Consider the following 25,557-nt stretch of genomic DNA (forward strand, 5'->3'; position numbering starts at 1 on the left):
CTAACCCATCCCTCAACCTCCTCATCCAAGTCATTTGTAAAAACTACAAAGAGCAGAGGCCCAAACACCAAGTCCTGCGGGACCCCACTCAACACTGTCCTCCCGACAGAATACTTTCCATCTCCAACCACTCTCTGCCATCCGTCAGTCAGCCAATTCTGAATCCAGATAGCCAAATCTCCCTGTATCCCATACTTCCTGACGTTATGAATGAACCTACCGTGGGGAACCCTATCAAATATGTTGCTAAAATCTGTATACACCACATCCACTGCTCGACCGTCGTCGACATGTCTGGACATCACCTTAAAGAACTCAATAATATTTGTGAGGCAGGACCTGCCCTTCACAAAGCCATGCTAACTGCCTTTAATCACTCTATGCTTTTCCAAATAGTCATAAATCCTATCCCTCAGAATTCTTTCCAAAACTTTGCTGACACAGACGTAAGACTGACTGGTCTGTAATTGCCAGAGATTTCCCTATTACCCTTCTTGAAAAGAGGAACAACATTCGCCTCCTTTCAATCCTCCGGTACGACTCCCGTGGAGAGTGAGGAGGCAAATATCCTCACCAGCAGCTTAGCAAACTCCTTTCTCGTATCCTGGAGCAGCCTTGGATAAATCTGGTCTGGTCCTGGGGATTGATCAATCATATCGTTTTCCAAAATTTCTAGCACATCAACTTCATCAATCTTGACCTGATCAAGAATGCATCCCAGCTCCTCTAAGTTTTCATTTATAACAAGTTCCCTTTCCTCAGTAAAAACTGAATCAAACAACTCATTTAGGACTTCCCCTATCTGCTCAGACTCCATGCACAAGTTCCCTCCGCTGTTCATGATCGGCCCTTCTCCCTGTGGCAATCTCTGGAGTTAAATCACAGTTTCCAGTGTCTCCAGCCATTCCTTGACATTGTATGGAGTGAATCAAATTGTCTGAAGATTGGGGTCTGTGATGCTGGGGCCTACTGAAGGAGGTTGGAATGGATCATCTGCTCAGCCCTTCTGGCTGAAGGTTGTAACAAATGCAGCAGCTTTATTTCTTTTCCCTGATGTGCTGCGCTCCCCCATAACTGGGGATTTCATAGTTGGACAGCAGCCTCCTCCTCCAATGCTCTCTTTCATTGTCCACTGTCTTTTATAACTACATTTGGCAGGATCATAGATGTAGATCTGAACCAGATTTTGGGATCACTGAGCTCTGTCCATCACTTGCTGCTGATGCTGTTGAAATACAAGTCAGCCTGTTTTGTCGGCCTGTTTTATAGCTGAAGGCAGTAAGTGTTTCTCCAGTCTGCGCCCCCATGTCTAGGTCTGGCTGGTGCTGCTCCCGCCATGTTTTTCTGCATTCTTTATTGACCCAGGGTGGATCCCTGGCTGGATGATTACTGTAGAGAGGGAGGTATTTTGGGTTGTGATGGTTCCCGTACAGTGGGCGCCATTGTGGGCCGTGATGGTTAGTGTAGAATGAGAGGTATGTCAGGCCGTGATGGTTAATGTCCAGTGGGAGGTATGTTGGGCCGTGATGGTGACTGTGCAGTGGGAGGTATGTCAGGCCGTGATGGTTAATGTCCAGTGGGAGGTATGCCGGGCCATGATGGTTAATGTCCATAGAACATAGAACATAGAAGGATACAGCGCAGTACAGGCCCTTCGGCCCTCGATGTTGCGCCGACCGAATCCTACCTAACCTATACTAGCCCAATAACTTCCAAATGCCTATCCAATGCCCGCTTAAATGACCATAAAGAAGGAGAGTTCACCACTGATACGGGCAGGGCATTCCATGAACTCACAACCCGCTGTGTGAAGAATCTACCCCTAACATCTGTCCTATACCTACCACCCCTTAATTTAAAGCTATGTCCCCTAGTAACACCTGACTCCATTAGCGGTAAAAGGTTCTTAGTATCTACCCTATCTAAACCCCTAATCATCTTATACACTTCTATCAGATCTCCCCTAAACCTTCTCTTCTCCAATGAGAACAGCCCCAAGTGCCTCAGCCTTTCCTCATAAGATTTTCCTACCATTCCAGGCAACATCCTGGTAAACCTCCTCTGCACTCGTTCTAAAGCTTCCACATCCTTCCTATAGTATGGCGACCAAAACTGCACACAATACTCCAGATGAGGCCTCACCAGAGTCTTATACAACTGCAACATGACCTCAGGACTCCGGAACTCAATTCCTCTGCCAATAAAGCCCAGTACACCATATGCCTTCCTCACAGCACTATTTACCTGGGTGGCAACTTTCAGAGATCTGTGTACATGGACACCAAGATCCCTCTGCTCATCCACACTACCAAGTAGCCTACCATTAGCCCAGTAATCCATCATCTTGTTATTCCTACCAAAGTGAACGACTTCGCACTTAGCTACATTGAATTCCATTTGCCACATTTCCGCCCAGCTCTGCAACTTATCTATATCCCGCTGTAACCTACCACTTCCTTCCTCACTATCCACAACTCCACCGACTTTTGTGTCATCCGCAAACTTGCTTACCCAGCTTTCAAGTCCTTCCTCTAGATCATTTATAAAGATAACAAAAAGCAATGGTCCCAAAACAGATCCTTGTGGTACACCGCTAGTAACTGCGCTCCAAGATGAACATAATCCATCAACTACTACCCTCTGTCTCCTTCCATCCAGCCAATTCCTAATCCAAACCTCTAATGTATCCTCAATGCCATACCTCCGTAGTTTTAGCATTAGCCTACCATGGGGAACCTTATCGAACGCCTTACTAAAATCCATATACACAACATCTACTGCTTTACTCTCGTCCACTTCCTTAGTCACCTTCTCTGTAACATCTCCAGCCTCACTTTCCTATCTCTGTAACATCTCCATCCGTGCTTTCCTATCTCTAGAGCCTATCTCTAAAGCATTGTTTTCCTTTTTCTGAAACATGTACAGCCGAGCTTTCCTGTCTCTGCAACATCTCCAGCTTTGTTTTCATATCTCTGTAAAATCTCCAGTCTTGCATTCCTATCTCGGTAACACCACCAGCCTTGTTTTCTTATTTCTCTAACATCTCCAGCGTTGCTTTCCTATCTCCGTAACATCTCCAGCCTTGCTTTCCGATATCTATAACATCTCCAAACTTGCTTTCCTATGTTTATGACATCTCTAGCCTTGCTTCCATATCTCTGTAAAATCGCCAGCCGTGCATTCCTATCACTATAACATTCCCAGCCTTGCTTTCCTTTCACTGTAAGATTTCCAGCCTTGCTTTTCTATCTCTGTAACATCTCCAGCCTTGTATTCCTATACTGGTATTATCTGCAGGCTTATATTTCTGTCTCTTTTAACACCTCCAGCCTTGCTTTGCAGTTCTGTAATATTTTCGGCCTTCTATTCTTATCTCTGAAACATCTCCAGCCATGCTTTCCTATCTCTAAACCCGTACAGCCTTGATTTCTTTCTCTGTAACACGTTCAGGCTAGATTTCCAATCTCTGCAACATCTCCAGCCTTTCATTCTACTCTCTGTGACCACTCCAGCCTTGATTTCCTATCTTCCTATCTGCAGACTTGCCTTGCTATCTCTTTTAACATCTCCAGCCTTGCTTTGCTGATCATGTAATATTCCCAGCCCTGCCTTCCTGTGTCTTTAACATCTCCAGCCTTGCATTCCTATCTCTGTAACATCTCCAGACGTGCTTTCCTACTGTATAGACTGTCGAGCCTTGCTTTCCTCTCTCTGCAATATCTATAGCCTTTTGTTCCACTCTCTGTAAGTACTCTGGCCTTGCTTTCCTATCTTTGTGACATCTCCAGGCTTGCTTTCCTATCTCTAGAGCCTGTCCAGCATTGCTTTCGAATCTCTGTTATTGGCCAGCCTTGCTTGACTATTTCTGAAATATCTCCAGCATTACGTTCCTTTCAGTATAACATTTCCAGCCTTGCTTTCCTATCTCTGAAAAATTTGCAGCCTTACTTTCTTATCTCTGTAACATCTCCAGCCTTGCATTCCAATCTCGGTAACATCTCCATTCTTGCTGTCCTATTTCTAGAGACTATCTACCCTTGCTTTCCTTTTTCTGAAACATATCCAAGCCCGCTTTCCTGTCTCTGCAACATCTCCAGCTTTGTTTTCATATCTCTGTAACATCTCTAGCCTTGCTTTCCTGTTTGTGTCTCTTTACCATCTCCAGTCGTGCATTCCTATATCTGTAACATCTCCAGACGTGCATTCCTATCTGTATAGACTGTCCAGTCTTGCTTTCCTTTCTCTGTAACACATCCATCCTTGCTTACCACTCTCTGTAACATTTCCAGCCTTGCTTTCCTGTTTCAGTAGCATCTCCAGCCTAGCTTTCCCCTGTCTGGAACATTTCCAGCCTTGCTTTCTTAATTCTATAACATCTCAGCCTTGCCTTCCTCTCTCTGTATTGTCTCCAGCCTTGCTTTCTTATCTCTGGAACATCTCCAACCTTGATTGCCTAACTCTGTAAACACTACAGCCTTGCTTTCCTCTGATTGTAACATCCCCAGCCTTGTTTTCTTATTTCTCTAACATGTCCACCCTTGCGTTCCGATCTCTGTGACATCTGCAGCCTTCCATTACTAACCCGCGAACCTGTCCAGCATTGCTTTCCTATCCCTGCAACATGGCCAGCCTTGCTTCCCTATCTCTGCAGCATCTCCATCATTGCATTCCTTTTAGTATAACTTTCCAGCCGAGCTTTCATATCTCTGTAACATCACCAGCCTTGCATTCCTCATTCTGTAACATCTCCACCCTCGCTTTCTTATCTCTATAATATCTCCAGTCTTGCATTCCTATCTCTGGAACATCTCCACCCTCGCTTTCCTGTCTCTGCAACATCACCAGCCTTGCATTCCAATCTTGGTACCAATTCCAGCCATGCTTTCCTCTCTCTGTTACATCTCCAGCCTTGCTTTCCAGTCTCTGCAACACCCCCCGTCGTGCTTTCCTCTCTCTGTAACACCTCCAGGCTTGCATTATTGTCTCTGTACCATTTCCAGCCTTGCATCCCTATCTCTGTCACATCTCCAGCATTGCATTCCTATCACTATAACATTTCCAGCCTTGCTTTCCTATCTCTGTAACACCTCCAGGCTTGCATCACTGTCTCTGTATCATTTCCAGCCTTGCATCCCTATCTCTGTCACATCTCCAGCATTGCATTCCTATCACTATAACATTTCCAGCCTTGCTTTCCTATCTCTGTAACACCTCCAGGCTTGCATCACTGTCTCTGTATCATTTCCAGCCTTGCATCCCTATCTCTGTCACATCTCCAGCATTGCATTCCTATCACTATAACATTTCCAGCCTTGCTTTCCTATCTCTGTAACACCTCCAGGCTTGCATCACTGTCTCTGTATCATATCCAGCCTTGCATCCCTATCTCTGTCACATCTCCAGCATTGCATTCTGTCACTATAACATTTCCAGCCTTGCTTTCCTATCTCTGTAAAATTTCCAGCCTTGCATTCTTATCTGTGTAGCATCTCGAGCCTTGCTTTCCTATCTGTGTAACATCTCCCGGCTTGCTTTCCTATCCCTGTAATTTCTGCACACTTACATTTCTGTCTCTTTTAACATTCCAGCCACACTTTCCTGTCACTGTAACATCTCCAGCCTCACTTTACTGTTTCTGTAACATTTCCAGCCTAGCTTTCCTGTCACTGTAACATTTCCAGCCTTGCATTCCTATCTCTGTGACATCACCAGCCTTGCTTTCCCCTCTCTGTTACATCACCAGCCTTGCTTTCCGGTCTCTGCAACATCACCCATCGTGCTTTCATCTCTCTGTAACATCTCCAGTCGTGCTTTCGTGTCTCTTGTTTTCTTACTTCTCTAACATCTCCAGCGTTGCTTTCCTATCACTTTAATATCTCCAGCCTTGCTTTCCGATGTCTATAACATCTGTAAACCTGCTTTCCTATCTCTGTGACATCTCCAGCCTTGCTTTTCTATCTCTGTTAGATTTTTAGCCTTGCTTTCTTATCTCTGTAACAACTCCAGACTTGCTTTCCTATCCCTGTAATATCTACAGCCTTGTTATTCTGTGACGTTTAACATTTCCAGCCTCGCTTTCCTGTTTCAGTAGCATCTCCAGCCTAGCTTTCCCCTGTCTGGAACATTTCCAGCCTTGCTTTCTTATTTCTATAACATCTCAGCCTTGCCTTCCCCTCTCTGTATTGTCTCCAGCCTTGCTTTCTTATCTCTGGAACATCTCCAACCTTGATTGCCTAACTCTGTAAACACTACAGCCTTGCTTTCCTCTGATTGTAACGTCCCCAGCCTTGTTTTCTTATTTCTCTAACATGTCCACCCTTGCGTTCCGATCTCTGTGACATCTGCAGCCTTCCATTACTAACCCGCGAACCTGTCCAGCATTGCTTTCCTATCCCTGCAACATGGCCAGCCTTGCTTCCCTATCTCTGCAGCATCTCCATCATTGCATTCCTTTTAGTATAACTTTCCAGCCGAGCTTTCATATCTCTGTAACATCACCAGCCTTGCATTCCTCATTCTGTAACATCTCCACCCTCGCTTTCTTATCTCTATAACATCTCCAGTCTTGCATTCCTATCTCTGGAACATCTCCACCCTCGCTTTCCTGTCTCTGCAACATCACCAGCCTTGCATTCCAATCTTGGTACCAATTCCAGCCATGCTTTCCTCTCTCTGTTACATCTCCAGCCTTGCTTTCCAGTCTCTGCAACACCCCCCGTCGTGCTTTCCTCTCTCTGTAACACCTCCAGGCTTGCATTATTGTCTCTGTAACATTTCCAGCCTTGCATCCATATCTCTGTCACATCTCCAGCATTGCATTCCTATCACTATAACATTTCCAGCCTTGCTTTCCTATCTCTGTAACACCTCCAGGCTTGCATCACTGTCTCTGTATCATTTCCAGCCTTGCATCCCTATCTCTGTCACATCTCCAGCATTGCATTCCTATCACTATAACATTTCCAGCCTTGCTTTCCTATCTCTGTAACACCTCCAGGCTTGCATCACTGTCTCTGTATCATATCCAGCCTTGCATCCCTATCTCTGTCACATCTCCAGCATTGCATTCCGTCACTATAACATTTTCAGCCTTGCTTTCCTATCTCTGTAAAATTTCCAGCCTTGCATTCTTATCTGTGTAGCATCTCGAGCCTTGCTTTCCTATCTGTGTAACGTCTCCCGGCTTGCTTTCCTATCCCTGTAATTTCTGCACACTTGCATTTCTGTCTCTTTTAACATCTCCAGCCACACTTTCCTGTCACTGTAACATCTCCAGCCTCACTTTACTGTTTCTGTAACATTTCCAGCCTAGCTTTCCTGTCACTGTAACATCTCCAGCCTTGCATTCCTATCTCTGTGACATCACCAGCCTTGCTTTCCCCTCTCTGTAACATCTCCAGCCTTGCATTCCTATCTCTGTGACATCACCAGCCTTGCTTTCCCCTCTCTGTTACATCACCAGCCTTGCTTTCCGGTCTCTGCAACATCACCCATCGTGCTTTCATCTCTCTGTAACATCTCCAGTCGTGCTTTCGTGTCTCTTGTTTTCTTACTTCTCTAACATCTCCAGCGTTGCTTTCCTATCACTTTAATATCTCCAGCCTTGCTTTCCAATGTCTATAACATCTGCAAACTTGCTTTCCTATCTCTGTGACATCTCCAGCCTTGCTTTTCTATCTCTGTTAGATTTTTAGCCTTGCTTTCTTATCTCTGTAACAACTCCAGACTTGCTTTCCTATCCCTGTAATATCTACAGCCTTGTTATTCTGTGACGTTTAACATTTCCAGCCTTGCTTTCCTGTTTCAGTAGCATCTCCAGCCTAGCTTTCCCCTGTCTGGAACATTTCCAGCCTTGCTTTCTTATTTCTATAACATCTCAGCCTTGCCTTCCTCTCTCTGTATTGTCTCCAGCCTTGCTTTCTTATCTCTGGAACATCTCCAACCTTGATTGCCTAACTCTGTAAACACTACAGCCTTGCTTTCCTCTGATTGTAACATCCCCAGCCTTGTTTTCTTATTTCTCTAACATGTCCACCCTTGCGTTCCGATCTCTGTGACATCTGCAGCCTTCCATTACTAACCCGCGAACCTGTCAGCATTGCTTTCCTATCCCTGCAACATGGCCAGCCTTGCTTCCCTATCTCTGCAGCATCTCCATCATTGCATTCCTTTTAGTATAACTTTCCAGCCGAGCTTTCATATCTCTGTAACATCACCAGCCTTGCATTCCTCATTCTGTAACATCTCCACCCTCGCTTTCTTATCTCTATAACATCTCCAGTCTTGCATTCCTATCTCTGGAACATCTCCACCCTCGCTTTCCTCTCTCTGCAACATCACCAGCCTTGCATTCCAATCTTGGTACCAATTCCAGCCATGCTTTCCTCTCTCTGTTACATCTCCAGCCTTGCTTTCCAGTCTCTGCAACACCCCCCATCGTGCTTTCCTCTCTCTGTAACACCTCCAGGCTTGCATTATTGTCTCTGTAACATTTCCAGCCTTGCATCCCTATCTCTGTCACATCTCCAGCATTGCATTCCTATCACTATAACATTTCCAGCCTTGCTTTCCTATCTCTGTAACACCTCCAGGCTTGCATCACTGTCTCTGTATCATATCCAGCCTTGCATCCCTATCTCTGTCACATCTCCAGCATTGCATTCCGTCACTATAACATTTCCAGCCTTGCTTTCCTATCTCTGTAAAATTTCCAGCCTTGCATTCTTATCTGTGTAGCATCTCGAGCCTTGCTTTCCTATCTGTGTAACGTCTCCCGGCTTGCTTTCCTATCCCTGTAATTTCTGCACACTTGCATTTCTGTCTCTTTTAACATCTCCAGCCACACTTTCCTGTCACTGTAACATCTCCAGCCTCACTTTACTGTTTCTGTAACATTTCCAGCCTAGCTTTCCTGTCACTGTAACATCTCCAGCCTTGCATTCCTATCTCTGTAACATCTCTATATGCGCTTTCCTATATCTAGAGCCTATCTAGCCTTGCTTTCCTTTTTCTGAAACATGTCCAGCCAAGTTTTTCTGTCACTGCAACATCTCCAGCTTTGTTTTCATATCTCTGTAACATCTTCACCCTCGCTTTTCTGTCTTTGCAACATCACCAGTCTTGCATTCCAACCTCTGTAACATCTCCAGCCTTGCTTTCCCCCCTCGGTTACATCTCCAGCCTTGCTTTCCCCCCTCGGTTACATCTCCAGCCTTGCTTTCTTGTCCCTGCAACATGCCAGTCCTGCTTTCCTATCTCTGTAACATCTCCAGCCTCACATTCCGATCTCTATCAGATCACCAAACCTGCTTTCCTATTTCTGTGACATCACCAGCCTTGCTTTCAGATCTCCTTAACATTTGCAGTCGTACATTCCTGTAACTATTACATTTCCAGCCTTGCTGTCCTTTCTGTGTAATATCTCCAGCCTTGCTTTACTATTCTAGTAATATCTGCAGACATGATTTGTGTAATATGTCCAGCCCCGCTTTCCTGTCTCCTTAAAATCTATAGCCTTGTTTTCCTTTCTCTGTTACACGTCCATCCTGGCTTGCCACACTCTGCAACATCTCCAGCCTTTCATTCCGCTCTCTGTAAACACACCAGTCTTGCTTTCATACCTCTGCAACATCTCCAGCCTAATGTTCCTATCTCTGTAACATCTCCAGCCTCACTTTCCTATCTCTGTAACATCTCCATCCGTGCTTTCCTATCTCTAGAGCCTATCTCTAAAGCATTGTTTTCCTTTTTCTGAAACATGTACAGCCGAGCTTTCCTGTCTCTGCAACATCTCCAGCTTTGTTTTCATATCTCTGTAAAATCTCCAGTCTTGCATTCCTATCTCGGTAACACCACCAGCCTTGTTTTCTTATTTCTCTAACATCTCCAGCGTTGCTTTCCTATCTCCGTAACATCTCCAGCCTTGCTTTCCGATATCTATAACATCTCCAAACTTGCTTTCCTATGTTTATGACATCTCTAGCCTTGCTTCCATATCTCTGTAACATCTCCAGCCTTGCATTCCTATCTCTGTGACATCACCAGCCTTGCTTTCCCCTCTCTGTTACATCACCAGCCTTGCTTTCCGGTCTCTGCAACATCACCCATCGTGCTTTCATCTCTCTGTAACATCTCCAGTCGTGCTTTCGTGTCTCTTGTTTTCTTACTTCTCTAACATCTCCAGCGTTGCTTTCCTATCACTTTAATATCTCCAGCCTTGCTTTCCAATGTCTATAACATCTGCAAACTTGCTTTCCTATCTCTGTAACACCTCCAGGCTTGCATCACTGTCTCTGTATCATATCCAGCCTTGCATCCCTATCTCTGTCACATCTCCAGCATTGCATTCCGTCACTATAACATTTCCAGCCTTGCTTTCCTATCTCTGTAAAATTTCCAGCCTTGCATTCTTATCTGTGTAGCATCTCGAGCCTTGCTTTCCTATCTGTGTAACGTCTCCCGGCTTGCTTTCCTATCCCTGTAATTTCTGCACACTTGCATTTCTGTCTCTTTTAACATCTCCAGCCACACTTTCCTGTCACTGTAACATCTCCAGCCTCACTTTACTGTTTCTGTAACATTTCCAGCCTAGCTTTCCTGTCACTGTAACATCTCCAGCCTTGCATTCCTATCTCTGTGACATCACCAGCCTTGCTTTCCCCTCTCTGTAACATCTCCAGCCTTGCATTCCTATCTCTGTGACATCACCAGCCTTGCTTTCCCCTCTCTGTTACATCACCAGCCTTGCTTTCCGGTCTCTGCAACATCACCCATCGTGCTTTCATCTCTCTGTAACATCTCCAGTCGTGCTTTCGTGTCTCTTGTTTTCTTACTTCTCTAACATCTCCAGCGTTGCTTTCCTATCACTTTAATATCTCCAGCCTTGCTTTCCAATGTCTATAACATCTGCAAACTTGCTTTCCTATCTCTGTGACATCTCCAGCCTTGCTTTTCTATCTCTGTTAGATTTTTAGCCTTGCTTTCTTATCTCTGTAACAACTCCAGACTTGCTTTCCTATCCCTGTAATATCTACAGCCTTGTTATTCTGTGACGTTTAACATTTCCAGCCTTGCTTTCCTGTTTCAGTAGCATCTCCAGCCTAGCTTTCCCCTGTCTGGAACATTTCCAGCCTTGCTTTCTTATTTCTATAACATCTCAGCCTTGCCTTCCTCTCTCTGTATTGTCTCCAGCCTTGCTTTCTTATCTCTGGAACATCTCCAACCTTGATTGCCTAACTCTGTAAACACTACAGCCTTGCTTTCCTCTGATTGTAACATCCCCAGCCTTGTTTTCTTATTTCTCTAACATGTCCACCCTTGCGTTCCGATCTCTGTGACATCTGCAGCCTTCCATTACTAACCCGCGAACCTGTCAGCATTGCTTTCCTATCCCTGCAACATGGCCAGCCTTGCTTCCCTATCTCTGCAGCATCTCCATCATTGCATTCCTTTTAGTATAACTTTCCAGCCGAGCTTTCATATCTCTGTAACATCACCAGCCTTGCATTCCTCATTCTGTAACATCTCCACCCTCGCTTTCTTATCTCTATAACATCTCCAGTCTTGCATTCCTATCTCTGGAACATCTCCACCCTCGCTTTCCTCTCTCTGCAACATCACCAGCCTTGCATTCCAATCTTGGTACCAATTCCAGCCATGCTTTCCTCTCTCTGTTACATCTCCAGCCTTGCTTTCCAGTCTCTGCAACACCCCCCATCGTGCTTTCCTCTCTCTGTAACACCTCCAGGCTTGCATTATTGTCTCTGTAACATTTCCAGCCTTGCATCCCTATCTCTGTCACATCTCCAGCATTGCATTCCTATCACTATAACATTTCCAGCCTTGCTTTCCTATCTCTGTAACACCTCCAGGCTTGCATCACTGTCTCTGTATCATATCCAGCCTTGCATCCCTATCTCTGTCACATCTCCAGCATTGCATTCCATCACTATAACATTTCCAGCCTTGCTTTCCTATCTCTGTAAAATTTCCAGCCTTGCATTCTTATCTGTGTAGCATCTCGAGCCTTGCTTTCCTATCTGTGTAACGTCTCCCGGCTTGCTTTCCTATCCCTGTAATTTCTGCACACTTGCATTTCTGTCTCTTTTAACATCTCCAGCCACACTTTCCTGTCACTGTAACATCTCCAGCCTCACTTTACTGTTTCTGTAACATTTCCAGCCTAGCTTTCCTGTCACTGTAACATCTCCAGCCTTGCATTCCTATCTCTGTAACATCTCTATATGCGCTTTCCTATATCTAGAGCCTATCTAGCCTTGCTTTCCTTTTTCTGAAACATGTCCAGCCAAGTTTTTCTGTCACTGCAACATCTCCAGCTTTGTTTTCATATCTCTGTAACATCTTCACCCTCGCTTTTCTGTCTTTGCAACATCACCAGTCTTGCATTCCAACCTCTGTAACATCTCCAGCCTTGCTTTCCCCCCTCGGTTACATCTCCAGCCTTGCTTTCCCCCCTCGGTTACATCTCCAGCCTTGCTTTCTTGTCCCTGCAACATGCCAGTCCTGCTTTCCTATCTCTGTAACATCTCCAGCCTCACATTCCGATCTCTATCAGATCACCAAACCTGCTTTCCTATTTCTGTGACATCACCAGCCTTGCTTTCAGATCTCCTTAACATTTGCAGTCGTACATTCCTGTAACTATTACATTTCCAGCCTTGCTGTCCTTTCTGTGTAATATCTCCAGCCTTGCTTTACTATTCTAGTAATATCTGCAGACATGATTTGTGTAATATGTCCAGCCCCGCTTTCCTGTCTCCTTAAAATCTATAGCCTTGTTTTCCTTTCTCTGTTACACGTCCATCCTGGCTTGCCACACTCTGCAACATCTCCAGCCTTTCATTCCGCTCTCTGTAAACACACCAGTCTTGCTTTCATACCTCTGCAACATCTCCAGCCTAATGTTCCTATCTCTGTAACATCTCCAGCCTCACTTTCCTATCTCTGTAACATCTCCATCCGTGCTTTCCTATCTCTAGAGCCTATCTCTAAAGCATTGTTTTCCTTTTTCTGAAACATGTACAGCCGAGCTTTCCTGTCTCTGCAACATCTCCAGCTTTGTTTTCATATCTCTGTAAAATCTCCAGTCTTGCATTCCTATCTCGGTAACACCACCAGCCTTGTTTTCTTATTTCTCTAACATCTCCAGCGTTGCTTTCCTATCTCCGTAACATCTCCAGCCTTGCTTTCCGATATCTATAACATCTCCAAACTTGCTTTCCTATGTTTATGACATCTCTAGCCTTGCTTCCATATCTCTGTAACATCTCCAGCCTTGCATTCCTATCTCTGTGACATCACCAGCCTTGCTTTCCCCTCTCTGTTACATCACCAGCCTTGCTTTCCGGTCTCTGCAACATCACCCATCGTGCTTTCATCTCTCTGTAACATCTCCAGTCGTGCTTTCGTGTCTCTTGTTTTCTTACTTCTCTAACATCTCCAGCGTTGCTTTCCTATCACTTTAATATCTCCAGCCTTGCTTTCCAATGTCTATAACATCTGCAAACTTGCTTTCCTATCTCTGTAACACCTCCAGGCTTGCATCACTGTCTCTGTATCATATCCAGCCTTGCATCCCTATCTCTGTCACATCTCCAGCATTGCATTCCGTCACTATAACATTTCCAGCCTTGCTTTCCTATCTCTGTAAAATTTCCAGCCTTGCATTCTTATCTGTGTAGCATCTCGAGCCTTGCTTTCCTATCTGTGTAACGTCTCCCGGCTTGCTTTCCTATCCCTGTAATTTCTGCACACTTGCATTTCTGTCTCTTTTAACATCTCCAGCCACACTTTCCTGTCACTGTAACATCTCCAGCCTCACTTTACTGTTTCTGTAACATTTCCAGCCTAGCTTTCCTGTCACTGTAACATCTCCAGCCTTGCATTCCTATCTCTGTGACATCACCAGCCTTGCTTTCCCCTCTCTGTAACATCTCCAGCCTTGCATTCCTATCTCTGTGACATCACCAGCCTTGCTTTCCCCTCTCTGTTACATCACCAGCCTTGCTTTCCGGTCTCTGCAACATCACCCATCGTGCTTTCATCTCTCTGTAACATCTCCAGTCGTGCTTTCGTGTCTCTTGTTTTCTTACTTCTCTAACATCTCCAGCGTTGCTTTCCTATCACTTTAATATCTCCAGCCTTGCTTTCCAATGTCTATAACATCTGCAAACTTGCTTTCCTATCTCTGTGACATCTCCAGCCTTGCTTTTCTATCTCTGTTAGATTTTTAGCCTTGCTTTCTTATCTCTGTAACAACTCCAGACTTGCTTTCCTATCCCTGTAATATCTACAGCCTTGTTATTCTGTGACGTTTAACATTTCCAGCCTTGCTTTCCTGTTTCAGTAGCATCTCCAGCCTAGCTTTCCCCTGTCTGGAACATTTCCAGCCTTGCTTTCTTATTTCTATAACATCTCAGCCTTGCCTTCCTCTCTCTGTATTGTCTCCAGCCTTGCTTTCTTATCTCTGGAACATCTCCAACCTTGATTGCCTAACTCTGTAAACACTACAGCCTTGCTTTCCTCTGATTGTAACATCCCCAGCCTTGTTTTCTTATTTCTCTAACATGTCCACCCTTGCGTTCCGATCTCTGTGACATCTGCAGCCTTCCATTACTAACCCGCGAACCTGTCAGCATTGCTTTCCTATCCCTGCAACATGGCCAGCCTTGCTTCCCTATCTCTGCAGCATCTCCATCATTGCATTCCTTTTAGTATAACTTTCCAGCCGAGCTTTCATATCTCTGTAACATCACCAGCCTTGCATTCCTCATTCTGTAACATCTCCACCCTCGCTTTCTTATCTCTATAACATCTCCAGTCTTGCATTCCTATCTCTGGAACATCTCCACCCTCGCTTTCCTCTCTCTGCAACATCACCAGCCTTGCATTCCAATCTTGGTACCAATTCCAGCCATGCTTTCCTCTCTCTGTTACATCTCCAGCCTTGCTTTCCAGTCTCTGCAACACCCCCCATCGTGCTTTCCTCTCTCTGTAACACCTCCAGGCTTGCATTATTGTCTCTGTAACATTTCCAGCCTTGCATCCCTATCTCTGTCACATCTCCAGCATTGCATTCCTATCACTATAACATTTCCAGCCTTGCTTTCCTATCTCTGTAACACCTCCAGGCTTGCATCACTGTCTCTGTATCATATCCAGCCTTGCATCCCTATCTCTGTCACATCTCCAGCATTGCATTCCGTCACTATAACATTTCCAGCCTTGCTTTCCTATCTCTGTAAAATTTCCAGCCTTGCATTCTTATCTGTGTAGCATCTCGAGCCTTGCTTTCCTATCTGTGTAACGTCTCCCGGCTTGCTTTCCTATCCCTGTAATTTCTGCACACTTGCATTTCTGTCTCTTTTAACATCTCCAGCCACACTTTCCTGTCACTGTAACATCTCCAGCCTCACTTTACTGTTTCTGTAACATTTCCAGCCTAGCTTTCCTGTCACTGTAACATCTCCAGCCTTGCATTCCTATCTCTGTAACATCTCTATATGCGCTTTCCTATATCTAGAGCCTATCTAGCCTTGCTTTCCTTTTTCTGAAACATGTCCAGCCAAGTTTTTCTGTCACTGCAACATCTCCAGCTTTGTTTTCATATCTCTGTAACATCTTCACCCTCGCTTTTCTGTCTTTGCAACATCACCAGTCTTGCATTCCAACCTCTGTAACATCTCCAGCCTTGCTTTCCCCCCTCGGTTACATCTCCAGCCTTGCTTTCCCCCCTCGGTTACATCTCCAGCCTTGCTTTCTTGTCCCTGCAACATGCCAGTCCTGCTTTCCTATCTCTGTAACATCTCCAGCCTCACATTCCGATCTCTATCAGATCACCAAACCTGCTTTCCTATTTCTGTGACATCACCAGCCTTGCTTTCAGATCTCCTTAACATTTGCAGTCGTACATTCCTGTAACTATTACATTTCCAGCCTTGCTGTCCTTTCTGTGTAATATCTCCAGCCTTGCTTTACTATTCTAGTAATATCTGCAGACATGATTTGTGTAATATGTCCAGCCCCGCTTTCCTGTCTCCTTAAAATCTATAGCCTTGTTTTCCTTTCTCTGTTACACGTCCATCCTGGCTTGCCACACTCTGCAACATCTCCAGCCTTTCATTCCGCTCTCTGTAAACACACCAGTCTTGCTTTCATACCTCTGCAACATCTCCAGCCTAATGTTCCTATCTCTGTAACATCTCCAGCCTCACTTTCCTATCTCTGTAACATCTCCATCCGTGCTTTCCTATCTCTAGAGCCTATCTCTAAAGCATTGTTTTCCTTTTTCTGAAACATGTACAGCCGAGCTTTCCTGTCTCTGCAACATCTCCAGCTTTGTTTTCATATCTCTGTAAAATCTCCAGTCTTGCATTCCTATCTCGGTAACACCACCAGCCTTGTTTTCTTATTTCTCTAACATCTCCAGCGTTGCTTTCCTATCTCCGTAACATCTCCAGCCTTGCTTTCCGATATCTATAACATCTCCAAACTTGCTTTCCTATGTTTATGACATCTCTAGCCTTGCTTCCATATCTCTGTAAAATCGCCAGCCGTGCATTCCTATCTCTGTGCCATCTCCAGCATTGCATTCCTATCACTATAACATTCCCAGCCTTGCTTTCCTTTCACTGTAAGATTTCCAGCCTTGCTTTTCTATCTCTGTAACATCTCCAGCCTTGTATTCCTATACTGGTATTATCTGCAGGCTTATATTTCTGTCTCTTTTAACACCTCCAGCCTTGCTTTGCAGTTCTGTAATATTTTCGGCCTCGCTTTCCTGTCTCAGTAAGATTTCAGCCTTCTATTCTTATCTCTGAAACATCTCCAGCCATGCTTTCCTATCTCTAAACCCGTACAGCCTTGATTTCTTTCTCTGTAACACGTTCAGGCTAGATTTCCAATCTCTGCAACATCTCCAGCCTTTCATTCTACTCTCTGTGACCACTCCAGCCTTGATTTCCTATCTTCCTATCTGCAGACTTGCCTTGCTATCTCTTTTAACATCTCCAGCCTTGCTTTGCTGATCATGTAATATTCCCAGCCCTGCCTTCCTGTGTCTTTAACATCTCCAGCCTTGCATTCCTATCTCTGTAACATCTCCAGACGTGCTTTCCTACTGTATAGACTGTCGAGCCTTGCTTTCCTCTCTCTGCAATATCTATAGCCTTTTGTTCCACTCTCTGTAAGTACTCTGGCCTTGCTTTCCTATCTTTGTGACATCTCCAGGCTTGCTTTCCTATCTCTAGAGCCTGTCCAGCATTGCTTTCGAATCTCTGTTATTGGCCAGCCTTGCTTGACTATTTCTGAAATATCTCCAGCATTACGTTCCTTTCAGTATAACATTTCCAGCCTTGCTTTCCTATCTCTGAAAAATTTGCAGCCTTACTTTCTTATCTCTGTAACATCTCCAGCCTTGCATTCCAATCTCGGTAACATCTCCATTCTTGCTGTCCTATTTCTAGAGACTATCTACCCTTGCTTTCCTTTTTCTGAAACATATCCAAGCCCGCTTTCCTGTCTCTGCAACATCTCCAGCTTTGTTTTCATATCTCTGTAACATCTCTAGCCTTGCTTTCCTGTTTGTGTCTCTTTAACATCTCCAGTCGTGCATTCCTATCTGTATAGACTGTCCAGTCTTGCTTTCCTTTCTCTGTAACACGTCCATCCTTGCTTACCACTCTCTGTAACATTCCAGCCTTGCTTTCCTATCTCTGTGACATCTCCAGCCTTGCTTCCTGCTTCTAGAGCCTGTTCAGCATTGCTTTCCTATCTCTGTAACATGGCCAGCATTGGTTCCCTAACTCTGCAATGTATCCAGCATTGCATGCTTTTCAGTGTAACATTTCCAGCCTTGCTTTCCTATCTCTGAAAAATTTGCAGCAATGTTTTCTTATCTGTGTAACATCTCCAGCCTTGCATTTCCCATGATGGCAAATCGATGAAATACGGCCTGAACATGGGGGACGGTCTGCCCTCGAAGGCAAGACAATCGGAAGAACCCCCGGGTCAAATCCAGCTGAGCTAGCCGGCTTGGAAGTGTCAAAGTCCGTATGAGCAGTCACATTCACTCCCAACTGTATTTGCACCACTTTCCATGATGGCAAATCGATGAAATTCAGCATGAGCGCAGGGGACATTACGCCCTTGAAGGCGAGACAATCGGCAGAACCGCCGGTTCTAATCCGGCTGAGCTACACGGCCCCGAAGTGTCAAAGTCGGTATGAGCAGTCACATTCACTCCCATCCCGATTTGCACCATTTCCCATTATGGCAAGTCGATGAAATTCGGCCTGAGTGCGGGGGACATTCTGCCATCAAAGGTAAGACAGTGGGCAGAACTGCTGGGTCTAATCCTGCTGAGCTAGCTGGCTTGGAAGTGTCAAAGTCCGTATCAGCAGTCACATTCACTCCCATCCCGATTTGCACCACTTCTCATGATGGAAAATCGATGAAACTCAGTCTGAACACGGAGGACATTCCGCCCTCGAAGGCGAGACACTGGGCAGAACCGCCGGAAGCTACCTGGCCTCAAAGTCTCAAAGTTGGTATGAGCAGACATATTCACTCCCATCCCCATTTGAGCCCTTCCTACTCGTTGAGACTCAGACAGAACACCGACCACCTTCCGCCCTCAAAGCCAAGGCCGTCGGCAGAACCACCCGATCCAATCCCGCAGAGCGACCCTGACTGGAAGTCTCAAAAAATTCCAAGTGTCGCTGTTTACTAATTTGTACTCACGGAAAAAAAAACTTCTTATTGTCGCTAGTTACTGATTTGAACTGACTCAAAAAAATTCCAGTCTCAGTGGTTATTGATTTAGAACATAGAACACAGAACATAGAACAGTACAGCACAGAACAGGCCCTTCAGCCCACAATGTTGTACTGACCACTCATCCTCATGTATGCACCCTCGAATTTCTGTGACCATATACATGTCCAGGAATCTCTTAAATGTCCCCAATGACCCTGCCTCCACAACTCCTGCTGGCAACGCATTCCATGCTCTCACAACTCTCTGGGTAACGAACCTGCCTCTGACATCCCCTCTATACTTTCCTCCAACCAGCTTAAAACAATGACCCCTCGTGTTAGTCATTTCTGCCCTGGGAAATAGTCTCTGGCTATCGACTCTATCTATGCCTCTCATTATCTTGTATACCTCAATTAGGTCCCCTCTTCTCTTCCTTTTCTCCAATGATAAAACTCCCAGCTCAGTCTACCTCTCCTCATAAGATAAGCCCTCCAGTCCAGGCAGCATCCTGGTAAACCTCCTCTGAACCCTCTCCAAAGCATCCACATCCTTCTTATAATAGGGCGACCAGAACTGGATGCAGTATTCCAAGTGCAGTCTAACCAAAGTTTTGTAGAGCTTTAACAAGATCTCATGACTCTTAAACTCAATCCGCATATGCTTTCTTAACAACCCTGTCCACTTGGGTGGCCATTTTAAGGGATCTATGTATCTGCACACCAAGATCCCTCTGTTCCTCTACACTGCCAAAAATCCAATCCTTAATCCTGTACTCAGATTTCAAATTCGATCTTCCAAAATGCATCACCTCGCATTTATCCAGGTTGAACTCCATTTGCCACCTCTCAGCCCATCTCTGCATCCTGTCAATGTCTCGCTGCAGCCTACAACAGCCCTCTATTCTGTCAACAACACCTCCAACCTTTGTGTCGTCTGCAAACTTGCTGACCCATCCTTCAATCCCCTCATCCAAGTCATTAATAAAAATTACAAACAGTAGAGGCCCAAGGTCAGAGCCCTGTGGAACACCATTTACCACAGATTTCCAGGCAGAATATTTTCCTTCTACTAACACTTGCTATCTTCTGTTGGCCAGCCAATTCTGTACCCAGACAGCTATGTTCCCCTGAATCCCATTCCTCCTGACCTTCTGAATGAGCCTACCATGGGGAACCTTATCAAATGCCTTGCTGAAGTCCATATACACCACATCCACAGCTCGACCCTCATCAACTTTTCTAGTCACATCCTCAAAGAACTCGATAAGGTTTGTGAGGCATGACCTGCCCCTCACAAAGCCGTGTTGACTGCATTTAATCAAGCCATGCTCTTCCAGATGGTCATAAATCCTATCCCTCAGAATCCTTTCTAACACCTTGCAGACGACAGACGTGAGACTTACTGGTCTGTAATTGCCGGGGATTTCCCTATTTCCTTTCTTGAAGAGAGGAATTACATTTGCCTCTCTCCAGTCCTCAGGTACAACTCCAGTGGAGAGCGAGGATGCAAAGATCTTCGCAAGTGGCGAAGCAATTGCATTTCTCATTTCCCAAAGCAGCCGAGGACAAATCTGGTCCGGGCCTGGCGACTTGTCAGTCTTAATGTTTGACAAAACTTTCAGCACATCAGCTTCCTCTATCTCTATCCATGCTCTTCAAAGGTTTCATTCACTACAAAGTTTGTTTCTTTTGTAAAGACAGAAGCAAAAAACTCATTTAGGGCTTCCCCTACCTCCTCAGACTCCACACACAAATTCCCTATGCTATCCCTGATTGGCCCTACTCTTTCTTTGACCATTCTCTTAATCCTCACATAAGTGTAAAATGTCTTTGTGTTCTCCCTAATCTGTTCTGCCAAGCCTTTCTCGTGCCCCCTCCTGGCTCTCCTCAGACCATTTTTAAGCTCCTTCCTCGCCTGCCTGTAATCCTGTACAGCTGAGCTTGACCCTACCTTCCTCCACCTTATGTAAGCTACCTTCTTCCTTTTGACGAGAAGCTCCACCTTTCTCGTCATCCAAGGTCCTTTATCTTACAACTTCTTGCCTGTCTCAGAGGGACATATTTATTTATCACTTGCAACACCTGCTCCTTAAACAGTCTCCACATGTCTATAGTGCCTTTACCATGGAACAATTGCTCCCAATCCATGCTTCCTAACTCATGTCTAATCGCATCATAGTTTCCTCTTCCCCAATTAAATATCCTCCCATTTTGCCTAATCCTCTCCTTCTCCATAGCTATGTAGAATGTGAGGCAGTTGCGATCACTATCATCAAAATGCTCTCCCACCACAAGATCTGATACCTGCCCCGGCTCGTTTCTGAGTACTAAGTCTAGAATGGCCTCTCCCCTCGTCGGCCTGTCAACGTACTGAGTTAGGAAACCCTCCTGAACACACCTTACAAAAACAGCTCCATTCAAATCTTCTGCTCGAAGGAGGTTCCATCAATATTGGGAAAGTTAAAGTCACCCATTACAACAACCCTACTACATCCACACTTTTCCAAAATCTGCCGACCTATGCTTTCTTCCATCTCCCTGCGGCTATTGGGGGGCCTGTAGTAAACCCCTAAAGAGGTGACTGCTCCCTTGCTGTTCCTAATTTCCACCCATACTGACTCGGTAGGCAGATTTTCCTCAACAATGGAAGCTTCTGTAGCTGTGATACCCTCTCTGATTAGTAATGCTACACCCCACTCCTCTTCCCCCCCCCCACCCACCAATTCTTTTTAAATGCTCTAAACCCTGGAACATCCAGCAACCATTCCTGCTCCTGAGAAACCCATGTCTCTGTTATGGCCACAGCATCATAGTACCAGGTACTGATCCATGCTCTAAGTTCATCACTTTTATTCCTGATACTCCTTGCATTAAAGCAAACACACTTTAACTGATCCCTTGGTTCCTTACCAGGAAAATCCTTCCCACTAGCTGGTCTACCTCTTGCTATTGCCTCATCTGCATCAACTCTCACCTCCGGTATACAGCTCAGGTTCCCACCCCCCTGCCATACTAGTTTAAACCCTCTCGAACTACTCGAGCAAACCCAGGACATTAGTCCCCTTCCAGTTCAGATGCAACCCGTCCTTCTTGTACAGGTCCCACCTTCCCCAGAAGGCATCCCAATTATCTACATATCTGAAGCCCCCACTCCTACACCAGCTGTAGGTGACACAAAAACACTTTGTACTGACTCAAACATTTTCTAAGTGTTGCTGGTTACTGATTTCTACAGACTCAAACAAATTCCAGGTGTTGCTGGTTACTGATTTGTACTGACTTAAAAAAAATTCCAAGTGTCAGTGGGTATTGATTTGAACTGACTCATATAAGTTTGTGAGAAGATTTGTAGCTCGGGTGCTCGTTGTTGTGGTTCTGTTCGCCGAGCTGGGAGTTTTTGTTGCAAACGTTTCGTCCCCTTTCTAGGTGACATCTTCAGTGCTTGGGAGCCTCCTGTGAAGCGCTTCTGTGCTGATTCCTCCGGCATTTATAGTGGTCCACAGGGACACAGGGAGGTAGCAGGTGAGACTGGACCAGGGTGACGTCACGAGAGTGAGGGTATCAGAGTGAAGGTGATGGAGTAAGTGTGAGGGTGTCAGCGTGACAGTCAATGTTTGAGTATAAGGAAGTCAGGTTCATGGGAACGGAGTGAGATTAAGCGGTCAGGGTGACTGTGAGGGAGTCTGATGGGATCCGGGTGGTGATGGCAGAATGAGTGTCAGGGAGCTGGTGTGGCAGTGACATAATGAGTTTGGGGTGGTCAGGGTGACTGTGAAAGAGAGATAGTGTGAGGGGGTCAGGGTGACGGTGATGTAGTGAGTGTGAAGTGGTCAGGTTATTGGAGAATTAGTTTGATAGGGTTATGTTTACAGTGCAACTGAGTGAGTGTGAAGGGGTCAGGTTGACGGAGACAGAATGAGTTTGGGGAGTGACGGTGTACGAGTGATTGTGTGGGGATCCGGTGCTGTTGATGGAGTGAATGTGAGGGGGTTAGGTTGGCGGTGAAGGAGTAAGTGTGAGGTGTCAGGCATGAGGAGGTCAGTGTGACAGTGATGTAGTGAGTGTGAGGTGTCAGTGAGATGGTGACGGAATAAGTGTGAGGGGTGAGGATGACGGTGACGGAGTAAATGAAGTGGTGTCAGTGTGATAATGATGGAATGAGTGTGAGGAGGTGCAGGTGACAGTGACGGAGTTTGTGTGGGGCATCAAGTGAAAATGACAGAGTGAGTATGGTGGGATCGGTGTTATGGGGACGGGATACTGAGATTTAATGAGTGTAGGGGGTAAGGGTGACGGTGACGGAGTGAGTATGAAGGGATCAGTGTGGTAGTTACAGTGTGAATTGGAGCGAATCAGGGTGACAGTGAGTGTGTGAGTGTGTGGGGCTCAGGGTGAGAGTGAGAGCGTGAGTGTGTGCTCTTCAGGCTGACTGTACAGAATGAGTGTGATGGTGTCAGTATGACAGTGGTGGAGTGAGTGTGAGGTGGACAGGCTAACGGAGATTGAATGATTGCGATGGAGTCAGTGTGACAGTGACAGAGGAAGTGTGAGGGGGTCAGGGTGATGGTGATGGAGTAAATGTATGGAGGACAGGGTGACTGGGACAAAAACTGTGTGAGTGCCTCAGCATGACAGGAACAGAGAGACTGTGAGTGTCTCCGCGTGGCGGGGATGGAGTGCGTGTTTGTTTCCATCGGGTTCACATTCATAATTTGAGTGTGAGTGTTTCAGGGTGACGTTACTGCGTGAGTGTGACCCTGTCAGGAAAAAGATGGTGGAGTGACTACCTCTATCACTGTCATACTGACTCCATCGCAATCACTCAATCTCCGTTAGCCTGTCCACCTCACATTCACTCCATCTCCATCATCCTGATCCCATCACACTCTTTCTGTCACTGTCACTCTGAATCCCTCACACTCACTCTGCCACTCTCAACCTGACACCATCACACTCATTCCATCACTGTCAGCATGACCCACACACATTCACTCCATCACCGTCTCCCTGACCCACTCACACTCACTCTGTAACCGTCACTCTGACCCCATCACACTCACTCCTTCATCATCACCCTATCCCTATTACACTCTCTCCATGACTTGCACCTGGTCAACTTCACACTCTCTCCATCACCATCACGCTCACCCCGCACAATCATTCCGTCAGCATCACCCTGACGCCTCACACTCACTTCATGACTGTCACCCTGAACCCGTGACACCCACACAGCACCATCACCCTGAGCCCCTCTCACTCACTCCATCACCATAATCCTGACCCCATCGGGCAAACTCTGTCACCGTTACCCAGAACCCCTCATAATTATTTGGTCACCGTGAAACTGATGCCACACTCACTCCCACCCTGACCTTCTTACACTCAGTACATCATTGTCATCTTGACCCCACACACTCATTCTGTCACTTTCACCCGGACACCCTCACATTCACTCAGTCACTGTCACCCTGTCCCCTTCACACTCACACCATCACTATTTCCCTGACAGGGTCGCACTCACTTAGTTACCGTCACCCTGAAATCACTCATATCCAGTGCATCAATGTGAACCTGACACACACAGGTGTACTTGTCCCCGTCACACTCAGGCATGCACACTCACCCTGGCACAGTCAACCCCAGCCCCTCGCACTTTCGCTGTCCCAGTCACCCTGAGCCCCTCACACTCACTCCATCTCGCTTGTCCGGACAATCTCACACTTATTACATCCCTGTCTCCCTGAGCCATTCAGACTCTTATGATCACCGCCAACCTGGCATCCTCACCCTCACTCCAGCACCATCACCCTGACCCCTTCACACCCACCCCTCACTGTCACACTGAACCCCTCACAGTCACTCCGTCAGTGTCACCCTGATCCCTTCACACTCACTATGTCACCGCCACCCTGACATCCTCACCCTCACTCCAGCACCATTACCCTGACCCCTTCACACCCACTCCTCACTGTCACCCTGCACACCTCACAGTCACTCGAGCACCATCACCCTGACCCCTTCACACCCACCTCTCACTGTCACACTGAACCCCTCACAGTCACTCTGTCAGTGTCACCCTGATCCCTTCACACTCACTATGTCACTGTCACACTGAACCCCTCACAGTCACTCCGTCAGCATCACCCTGACCCCTTCACACTCACTATGTCACTGTCACACTGAACCCCTCACAGTCACTCCGTTAGTGTCACCCTGATCCCTTCACACTCACTATGTCACTGTCACACACACACACATGCACCCACACAGAATTGACTCTGTCATCTTCGACCTGACTGCTACACACTCACTCAAGCAGATCAATCAATGCACTTTGTCACCATCACCCGGACCCCCTCACACTCAATAAACCACCGTCACCCCATCACCGAAAAACTGATCCAGTCACACTCACTCCATCACTGTCAACTTGTGCCCCACACAATCTCTCTGCCCCCGTCAGTCTGAGGCCCTCACACTGTCTTTGTCTCTGTCATCCTGATCAATCACACTAACTGTCACCCGGTACCCTTCTCACTCACTCTGTCACTGTCACCCTGGCACCTTCACATTCACTCAGTCACTGTCACCCTGAACCCTCACTCTGATCTCTTGATATTCATCTGCCATTATCAGCCTTACGTCCTCATATTCACTCCATTACTGTAATCTATTACACCATCCCACTCACTCCATCACCATAACCCTGGCACCCTCACACTCAATCCGTCATTGTCACGCTGATGCTATCATACTCCATGCAACACTGTCGCGCTGTCACCGT

Source organism: Hemiscyllium ocellatum, chromosome 24, assembly GCF_020745735.1.
Source record: "Hemiscyllium ocellatum isolate sHemOce1 chromosome 24, sHemOce1.pat.X.cur, whole genome shotgun sequence".
Lineage (NCBI taxonomy): Eukaryota > Metazoa > Chordata > Chondrichthyes > Orectolobiformes > Hemiscylliidae > Hemiscyllium > Hemiscyllium ocellatum.